Source organism: Geotrypetes seraphini, chromosome 11, assembly GCF_902459505.1.
Source record: "Geotrypetes seraphini chromosome 11, aGeoSer1.1, whole genome shotgun sequence".
Lineage (NCBI taxonomy): Eukaryota > Metazoa > Chordata > Amphibia > Gymnophiona > Dermophiidae > Geotrypetes > Geotrypetes seraphini.
This window is the reverse complement of record NC_047094.1, coordinates 109,060,057-109,071,199: the sequence shown is the minus strand read 5'-3', so window position 1 is coordinate 109,071,199 and position 11,143 is coordinate 109,060,057.

Here is an 11,143-nt window from a genome sequence, read left to right as displayed (position 1 = left end):
CATACCCCTGTGCTCTAAACCACCACTCCGCCTGTTGCATGACAAGTGAGCTTTTCATTAGGCTCAGAGCTGTCTAATACTTCCTTCCTCTGTTCTAATTTCAGAGCAGAGCACAGCAGTCCTAGAAAACCACCTGATACCCTCGATCCTTTTGCTGATGTCAGTCGGGCCAAGGACATGCGCTGTACTTCTGGCTTTTAACGGAAACTGATTTGTGAAACGTCGACTTCCGTGTTGGCAGGAAGTTCCGATTGCGAATGTTCTCTGTGGTTTTCTGTTTTATTTCACTATCTATTCAAGACGCACTCTTCTGTCTGTTTGTTTCTTGAGCTCATAATTTCTTTTACTTAGAAGTTACTTTGATACACCCGAAGTCGCCGCAAACAAGCCAGCAGTGAATTGGTGCAAAAAGCCCCTTCTGCTCCACTGAAAGCTGCCAATACACGTTGCCTCTGTTTATGTATCACTGTGTATTGAAAAGAGCGTGTGCGGTTTTCATTTCATGCTTTCATTACTTGCAAGGTTTCGGTTGTTGTTGGTGGTGGTATTTTAAAAGAAGGTCACTGATAGACCAATTAGAACTGTGCTCCAGCTTTCTACTGCTTCTGGCTGAGCTGCATTTCTATTTCTGCATGCCCATTCCCAGGCAGGACCTGGGAAGCAAGCACGGAATTCTGTTTTGGCAATTTATCACAGGTTCTGTCTATACCAAAAACTGCAGGGCTGTCTGCCCATATCATCAGTGCAAACTCCTGGTTCACGTGTACAGCTCATGATTTTATAAACCGGGCATTCGTCCGTCTAGAGTAAATAAAAGGAGGAGCAGTCATAAATATGAAATGATCATTTTTGGATGTTCTATCTAATGGAATTATGAACAGAGGGCACTGCCTAAGAACCTTGTTACAGTGGCTTACCAAGGGGGGGCAGGAGGGGAGGTCCGCCCCGGGTGCAGCCTTAGGGGGGGTGCACAGCCGGCCCGGTCCCTATCGCACTCCCACCTTCCTAGCGAGAGCAGCAAACCTCCCTCCCAGCGAGAGCAACAAACCTCCCTCCAGTAGGGTCGGCTGCTTCGCGGCTTTCTCCTCCCTCTGCCGCATCACTGATGATGTCATCAGTGACACTTCATCGACAGGAGAAAGCCGCAAAGCAGCCGACGCTACTGGAGGGAGGTTTGCTGCTCTGGCTGGAAGGGTCGGAAAGGTTCACTTGGGGGGGGAGACCTAGGAGGGTCAGCGGGGGTTCGACTGGGAGGGGGGAGAAGCGGTCTGCCTTGGTGCTCCAAGGCCTGGTGCCATTACCTTCTTCGGGCAGCAGCAGCTTTTACAATTCGCTGCTGTTGCCGGCTTCAGGCCTTCCTCTCTGCTGGGTCCTGCCTACTTCCTGTTTTCATGAAGACAAGACCCGACAGAGAGGAAGGCCTGAAGCCGGCAACAGCAGTGAATTGTGAATGCTGCTGCTGCCCGATAAAGTTCAGGACACCAGGCCTTGGAGGAAGGAGGAAAGGGAGCAGAGGGGGAGAGAATTGGGGAGAGTGTTGCTGTACCCAACTGGAGGGAATGAAAGGAGATGCCAGGGCTTGGAGGGAAGAGGCACCAGGCATGGAGGGAAGGAGGAAGGAAGGGGAAGGAAGGGGGAAAGGAAGGAGGAGATGTCAGAGCATGGAGGGGGAGGGAGAGATGGAAGAAAAGGAAAGGAGAGAGATGCCGGGAATCAGGGAAGGGATGATGCCAGACCGTGAGGTGGGAAGGAAAGAAAGGAGAAGAGAGAGATGCCAGAGCATAGGGGAGGGGGTGGTGACAGAGAGAGAAAAACAGAGAGGTGACAGAGTTGAAATCAATCATGTACAAAGGAGAGAAGGGGCACAGGATAGATAGTTTATGGAAGGAGCATAGAAAGAGGGAAGATGCCATATGGAAGAGAGAGAGAGGGTGCACACTGGATAGAAAGAGCACAGAGGGCAGTGAATGGAAGGGGTGAGATAGAGGGTAAACAGTGGATGGAAGGGGTATAGAGAGGGAAACAGACACTGAATGGAAGTGTGGGGGAGAGGAAGGACAGCTGCTGAATGGAAGTGTGAGGGAAAGGGGGAGCAGATGCTGGAAGGAAGTGAGGAGGGGAAAGAAAAAAGGGCACATGCAGGATTGAGGGAAGAGGATAGAGTTAGTTACTGGAAGGGGTGAGGGAAAGAGGTGGCAAGCTATAGGTAGACACAGTGAAAGAGGGAAATTGAGGACTGAATAGTAAAAAAGAATTTAGACAGGCAGAAAATAAATTGAGAAGGAAGGCCAGGGAAGAACAGGAGAAAGGGAGCAGAGAGAGAGATGCCAGAGCAGGGGGGGAAGAAGAGGAGACAGATACCAGACCAATGGGGGTGAAAGGAGAGATGGAAGGGGGAGGCATTCAGTTTCTGGAAGGGGCATAGAAGGAGAGAAGATGCCATATAAGGGCAGAGAGATGGCAGACAGTGGATGGAAGGAAGAGACTAACAAGAAGATGAGGAAAGCAGAAACCAGAGAAGACAAAGGTAGAACAAAAATTTTCTATTTATTTATTGCTTTAGGAGACATGTGACACTGTTTCTGTGGTATTGCATTGTATGCAGAGTCCAGCTTCTTGCTGGTTCAATTTAACCTTTGTCTATGTATTTCTATTTTATCCCCCTTTTACAAAACTGTGGAGCGTTTTTTAGCGCCAGCCGTGGTGGTAGCAGCTCTGATGCTCAGAATTCTATGAGCGTCAGAGCTGTTACCACCGTGGCTAAAATCCACACTAGGGTTTTGTAAAAGAGGGAGGGGTTAGTTTGTGATTACATATTCCATACTAGGCAAAGGTGTTTTCTGTGTTCTATGTGTTCGAAAGACACGGTTTTCTGTTAGGATTGACTGCAGGATTGATCTGTACTAGTCTGGCTTGTTTAGTTTTACAATGGGTGTATTGCTGTTGTACTTCTCACTGCAGTATGTAAGATGCTGCCTTTTCCTAGGTACTCATGTGTGACGTGTGGCTTGTTACTAAAAATCATGTTTTTCGTATAGATGGGGGGGTTCCAAAAAATGATGGGCCCCGGGTGTCACACATGCTAGGTACGCCACACACTTGTTATTCCAGTAAAAACTCAGGGCAAGATTCTCAAAAGTTTAATGCCGGCGCTAAACTGTTTTCCGGCGGTTTAGCCTGTACGCAGTTTAGCGACGGATTATCAAAACGGATTGGCTCTGTCTTTAGCAAGGTTTCTAGCAGTCTCCGACACTGACATGCAAATGGGCTCTTCAACATTGAAATGAGCCCTCCGGTGGATTCTTTAAAAATGCTGAGCCATTTTCAAAAAGCGGCGTCGGCATTTGGTGACAAAACAAAAAAGCGACTGGTCCAGGGGTGCCAGTCAGTATCAGAGACTGCTAGAAAGCCCTGTGCTGTGATGCAGCGATGGGCACATGTGAATGTAGGAAATCTTCAGTGCTGTCTGCCAATCTTATTTGCATGCATGATTTTATAAAGGATGTCTCGGGTTATTAGATTCGGTATCAAAATGGCTGCCTTAGCACACTGCAGTTTTTAACGTGGGTTTTTGAAAATCTTGGCCTCAATCGACTAATCGTATGATGCAGCTTGGATTTTGTGGAGGGAGACAGCAGCATGGGACCTGACAATTTCCTCCTTCTGCAGGTTACCAGCTGTACTGGAACAAGTTAGAACTGGGCTACAGTCAGCACCATTGAACTTCATTCACCACTGCCTGGGGCTTTTTCACATTTTTAACCTGCTCCCCTTAGTCTTCCTGTCTAACCCTAACCACTGGGTTATGACAAATTCCCTTCAAGGGCCTATGAACATCACCTTTGCGTAAGGATTCAGGCCTCAAAATCCAAAATAGATTTCCCCACACAGCAGCGTCGATGTCCAGGATGACTAATAAACCAGCAAACCAGCCCCAGCCCAGAGTTCTTGTAGTGTGTATAGCCCCTCTGATGTGAAGATCTGTGCCAGTCAATACAGGGAGAACTGGAAGCATACGGTGGTGATTTTTGCCCCTTTTAGAACTTGTTTATTTTTCATCATTGGAGTTTGAATGGAAGGAGGAATTCCCACCAGGCCACAAGCCCCCAGCCCCCAACTGGTACCCTTGCCTTTTTTTTTTTTTTTACAAATAATTGCAACTGTCCCTAAAAACATTTTCACTTATATCCTACACGCACAGTCTTGTACAAGAGTGGAGGCGTGGCCTAGTGGTTAAGGCTGCAGCTTCAGCACCCAGAGGTAGCAGGTTCCAAGTCCAACACTGCCCCTTGTGGCCCTAGGCTAGGGTTACCAGACATCCAGATTTACCCGGACATGCCCTCTTTTTAAAGGATTGTCCAGGCGTATGGATGGCTTTTCTTTTTCTTTTTATCTTTATTGATTTTATAAAGCTTATAAAAAGTGCAACATTTAAACATTCAAAATTCCAATAAACAGCACTTATATTCTTGCATTAAACATGAATCAAATAACCATACTCTCCCTCCCTCCCTCCCCATCCTGGATGTGCGTGCATAGAAATAAAAATAATTAAATCTGGCAGGTAAATTATTAATCTTTAAGGTGTCTAACAAATGTATCCAATGGACTCCAAATTTCTTTAAAGTTTTTGATCATTCCTGATTGCTCTGCTAACATTCTTTCATATCGATAATATAAACAGAGCGTTTCCCACCAAAAAGTAAAATTTAGACGATCCCAGTTTTTCCAATTTCTAGTAAATAATTGTATGGCCACACCTATCATGATAAGAAGTCTGTCTTTATTGCTATCCATTGGACTTTTAGGCATCAACAATGTCTCAAATAAAATTTGTCCATGTTTTGAAAAGCTGTGAGTTCGGGGGCCGCGTCTGGAGAGCATCTGCGCATGTGCGGATGCAACGCGGTGATGCCACCTGCCCCCAGCCCCACCCACCCCTTAACCTGTCCGTGCATCGGCAAGTGTGGCTGCAATGCAATGACGTCGCGCATTGCATCCATACGATCGCGGATGCCGTCCTGATGTCGGAAGCTTTTAAAAACCCGGACAAAATGCTGGGTTTTGAAAAGCCGTCCAGGGGAAATCCAGACGTCTGGTAACCCTACCTGGTACATTAGTCAGAATGTGAACCCGCCGGGACAGATATAGAGAAATAGTCGAGTACCTGAATGTAAATCGCTTAGGCTCGAAGCAGTGTATAAATACTAAAAATAAATAAATAAAGGTAGCATTACTGCTTCGTGACAACACAGGAAGGGGCTTTCCCTGAAATTAAAGGCCTCTTCTATCAAACTGCGCTGAATGGCCTGCGCTGCTCCTGACCCTCATAGAGTTCCTATGAGCGTCGGGAGCAGCGTGGCTCTCCGCGCTAAAAAACTGCTAGCGCAGTTTGATAGAAGAGGCCCAAAGTTCAAAACTTGCTCTCTGGTCCATAAAGCTTTGCATTAGAGTTGTCCTCTGTACCTACCGTCCCTCTTCTTTCCACGATCTGCCCCTCATTTCCCGCCTTTATCATGTGGTTTTCGACTAGTTCTCTCATCAGTTTCAGCTACCCACCTGGAATCCAGGACAAACCAGAAGGGGAAGGAAGAAATTTGCCTCAGAAATATAGCAAAGCAAACCAACAAAGGGAGGCAAATGAGATGTCCAAAAATTCAACCAAACTGGAACTGGAGAGGAAAATGGAGGAGGCACAAAAAGATCTGGGATCGAGGAATAAAATGGAAAAGATGGAGAACTATACTCGCAGGTTAAACCTCCATCAAAGAACTTCGCCCCCCCTTGAATTGTTCAAGAAATATCTGCTGGAGATTCTAGGGGTTCCCAAAGAAGCTGTGCCTCCGCTCTCCCATATCTAGTTTCTTCCTGGGAAAAAACGCCAGGCTGTTGTTCAGGAAGAACTTTCTATAGACAAGTTTAAATGTTACACAACTATTAGATGGTACAGCCCAGGAGAGTCAAATCCACAATTACAAAACGCAAACGCAAAGGAGTTGAAAAGTCCAAAGAAGACTGGTGAACTCAATGTATTTCACGAACACCCTTTATTTCTTCAATAAAACATTCAACGACTCGACATGTACATGTTTCGGCCCAAAGGAGCCTGCCTCAGGAGTCTCGCAAATCTTGTATTGGAATGAAAAAGTTCACATAAAATAGTTCATTCAATCTTGCACTGAGAGTTGAAAGCGCCGTGTAGAAAAATAAAACGCCATCATTAACAAATGCATCCAATGAAAGACTTTTCCACTCCTTTGCGTTTACGCAACTATTAGAAACATCTTTAGAAGAGGAGTGTGTAAGACCCACACGCCTAGTGTCCTTTGTTTTTGAGTCTGATAAAGAATGGGTAATGAGGATGTATTTTCATAACGCTGATCTAATCTAATCTAATCTAAACCTTAAGTTTATATACCGCATCATCTCCATGAGAATGGAGCTCGACACGGTTTACAAGAACTTAAAATAGTGGGTAGAGAAGAAGAAAAAGGATTACATGAACTTATGTGTAGAATAAGTTGTTTGTGGGTGGGAAAGTATGGGTTTTTCCCTGACGTTTCTATAGATCAGGGTCCTCGAGATCTACTGGCAGGCCAGGTTTTCAGGATATCCACGATGAACATGCATGAGAGAGATTTGCACACCAAGAAGGCAGTGCAGGCAAATCTCTCTCATGCATATTCATTGTAGATATCCTGAAAACCTGGCCTGCCAGTAGATCTCGAGGACCAGACTTGGGCAGTCCTGGTGTAGAAACACAGGAAAAAAGGAAGCAATTTTTGCTTCTATGCCCCCAGGCATTGGCCCTGGGGGCGCGTTTCTTTTTGCGTTTTCTTTGCAGATGTTTAATTCTCTTTGAATCAAATAGATATCTTTCCTAGGAGCCCAAACAACTAAAGGCTTTTCTTGAAAATAAGCGTAAGGTCCAGATTAAGGATACGAAGAAAGAAAATGGAACATAGGTTCTAATGTGAAGTATGGAAATAAGGACAAGTAGTCTGAGACGCCTTTTTTGGAAAATTTTTATTGTATATTTTTCTTGTGTTTGATCTCTTGGGAGATGCCTCTTTACCTGAAATCTCTCTCCTCATTATAGTGGGCTTATAGGGGAATTATAGCCATTTAATTGAAGTTCAAGACGTCTTTATTTAACTTTTGATAAGTAACTTGTGATATAGGTAATTGATTTATGTTACCTAATGCATGTAAGTGTTATATTTCAATTTAAAATTTGGATGCGTAATATTGTTTGATTATGGAGTTTTTCTTTTTCTGTTATAATTCACTGTAGATGCACAGTCAATTTTATTGCTTGTTACGTGTATCGAACTGCGAGGTTTTGCGGGATATAAATAGAATTCTATGTTATGCCCTTATCAAATGTTTTATGGTAGCGTACAAAAACAACAGGACCCAACAATGAGGGAAAGAGATCACTCCGCCCCTGAAAACATCAGCAGAATTACCATCCTCTGATCACAACCACAGCCACATCCTTCTAAGTCACAAAAATAACGAGTTCTTGTTGGAGGATCATAAGGTGAAAGCAAGGCCAACTCTACGCTATTGGAAAAACTAAAAATGAATCTTCCCTGCTTCATGGTGACAGTTGTGATAAAGTACCCCTCTTTCGTTAGTGACAGTGGCTCAAGCACAACATTCCCTTCCCTTCTCTCCCCCCCCCAATTTCTCTCTACTCACTACTATTACTACTATTTATTATTTCTAAAGCGCTGAAAGGCATACGCAGCGCTGTACATTTTAACATACAATAGACGGTCCCTGCTCAGAAGAGCTTACAATCTAATTTAGACAGGACATTTCTCTTAGGTTTTAACAAAGTCCCAAATAACACTATGGGCTCCTTTTTACTAAGCTGCGCTAACGGTTTTAGCGTGCGCGCTAGATGCTAATGCCACCATTGAGCTGGCATTAGTTTTTGGCGCAGGGTTAGCGCGCGCTAAAAACGTTAGCGCACCTTAGTAAAAGGAGCCCTATGTCGTAGGACAATGGAATCGAAGCTTCCAATATCATGTTGATTTTACCCCATATAGACTTCCAAAAATTGAGTATCAAGGGACAATAAAACAATAAGTGATCCAGTGTCCCTACATGCAGATGACATCTATTAGACTTTGAACTATCTAACTTTTGCAAACAGGGGTCCAAAAAATCCTATACAACAGAAAAAGCCAAATTTGTCTCGTAGATGCTGACGCTGTATATCTCATCCTCCAAGTCCAAATCCGTGGCCAGTGAATAGCAGAAATCTGTTGCTTTATCTCAATACTCCAAATGTCTTTTAGGCTCATTTTAGGTTTTTTATTCAAATATTCCAATATATACAGTATAAATTAGCCTATAGGGAAGTCATATTACATTACATTAGTGACGTCTATTCCGCCTGTACCTTGCAGTTCTAGGCGGATTACAACAGAAGATAACTGGACATTTCCAGGAATATTACAATTTAGGGAGCTGTTTACATGATTGAGACTTTGAGGAGAAATTACAAGAGAGGTAGAGACTTTGAAGGGGGATCTTTACAAGGGAGTGGATGGACAAGGGGGAGAGTTAAGATATCTGTATATAGAGGTGCAATTCACATGAAAGGTAGGCGCCTGGAAAACCCTGACCTACATTTCCGATGCCTACCTTCGCCGGAGGCGCGATTCTATACCCGGTGGCGTCGCCTGATTGACACGAGATCGGCGGCCGCTTTTAAGGCGGCTGCCGACATCTGCGCCCGGTTACAGAATCCGGGTCTGAGAGCCGAGAGGCGCGTCGCCCCAAAAAATGTGACAGAAAGCCCTTGCTTTTCTTAACCAACACGTTTGCCTGTGGGCTGGGGAGAGCAGAGCAGGGAGTCAGGTGCCCGAAAGCCACGTAACTGGTCTCTTTTGCTTCACCGTTACCCACAATGCTCACTGCTGCCACCAGCCCCGACGGGAAATGTTGCAAGTCTGCTCTTCCCCACCCAGCAGTCACCACCTTTCTTTGCATCATTTTCAGCAATAATGAATGATATACTGTATAAGGGATTATTTTTTTCTTCAGCCATGTGTCACGGATGTAAACATTGCCTGTCAGGTGTGTCACAGCGGAAGAAAGGATGAGAACCACTGGCTTAAAGGGAACAGTGCTTGGGGCTACGGAGGATTAAGTGAAATATAAAAGTGAACACCCAGTTATAGAAAGGCCCTTTGAATGTTACCTTTTTTTTTTTTTTTTACTAATTCAGACATTGCATATTTTTTAAGACGTAGCTTGGTGCAACTGTTTACAGTAGGTATGTGAAGAAGGAATAAAAATAAAATGTTGCATAAGAGGAAAAGAACTGCTTTGAAACAAGGAAATCAGGCTGAAGCAACAACGAAAAAGCAGACATGCAGACACTAATCTGGGCTTCTCTCTTTCTAGATTTACCCTGACAGTGACTCAGGAGGGAAAACGAAGGGCCTGGTCTTCAACCCATGGTGGTCAGTGATTTTTAAGCCACGGGCTGACTTAAGCTTGGTTATTCAATGCTGGCCCATGCCTGGGCTCTGGCATTGAATATTTGGGTCAGTGCAGTCACCCGGAGTTAACTAGGCTCTGACCAGCTTCAGACCGGCGCCTGGTTAGCTCAGCGGGCCTAGTGGTAGAGCAGTGGCCTCCGCATCCAGAGATTGTGGAGGTCAAATCCCTGCTCCTTGTGACCCTGGGCAACTCACTCAATCGGCAGCTAACCAGGTTAAGAGAGGCTCCTACGTGGTTATCGCTTGCTAACCAAGCTGTAATGGATATTTAGTGGCCCTCGCGCAGATGAAACTGTTGAACAACTAAGCAGACTGCTGTGGCATAATCCAGTTAGTGCTGGGGTGGTTTGGGGGCAGAGCCAGGATTTACAAAGTGGGCAGCAATTTTCAGCCCACTAATTACCTACATCCCTAAATAGAGTTAGGGCTTTAACAAGGTTATACCAGTTTGAATATCAGATAGCACCTGAATAATTTTCAGTGGCCACTGACGATCCGAATATTCAGTTTTATGTTGCCACTCAGCACTGAATATTCTCCAAATTATCCAAGATGTATATCTGTTAACTCATCATATTTCCAAATGCTTTACATAACTGATTTTGTAATCAATGTTTCTTTTAATAGGCCCCATGCACCCTGTGACGTCCCAGGACCGTGTTACAAACAAGGGTTTAGTCCTAATATGCTTTTTCCCGTCAGCAAATGTAAATAAGTAACTAAAGGCGATCAATAAACCTCAGGTATTTAGTTAAGCAGGTGAATACTTTGTTCCATATGGTTCAACAACATGAATCAGAAACACACTCATCTGTTACATAACATTCTTTAGTTTCAGGTATTCTGAAACCACTTTTTTGCAAGTGTGTGTTCAGATTTATTTTTTTTTTCAGTTTGTGTCTGTCTAACGATTGGATCCCATGTTTTAAAAAGAAGCTGGTCCAGAGTACCTTAGGCATCTGAATTAGCCCTTTTGATTAGGGCTGGTCCTACCAAAGGAGCTTATTTTTACTGGCAACTAAATTTACCGTATATACTCAAATATAAACCGAGATTTTTGGGGGACGCTGGAAGGAAGTGGGGAGTAGTGGCTGGAAGGAAGTGGGGAGGACAGAGAGAGGGGAGCAGACACTGGGAGAGAAGGGGAGCAGATGCTGGACGGGGAGAGAGGGGGAGCAGATGCTGGATGGCAGTGGGGAGGAGAGAGAGGGGAGTAGACACTGGAAGGAAGTGGAGAGGATAGAGAGAGCACATACTGAATGGAAGGAGGGGATAAAGATAAAAGGGCACATGCTGGATTGGGGAAGAGGCTAGAGTTAGTGAGATACTGAAAGGGGTGAGGGAAAGAGGTAGCAAGCTGTAGGTAGACATAATGAAAAGAGGGAAATTGAGGACTGGATAGTAAGAAAGAATTTAATCTAGACAGAGGCAGAAAATAAATTGAGAAGGAAGACCAGGGAAGGAAAGGGAAGGGAGAGATGCTAGACCATGGGGGGAGGGGAAGGAGACAGATACCAGATCTGAGGGGAGGAAAGGAGGAGAGAGATGCTAAAAAAAAACCATCTGGGGAGGGAGGGAGAGTTGGAAGGGAAGAAGACAGATATGCCAGACCATGGGGGTAG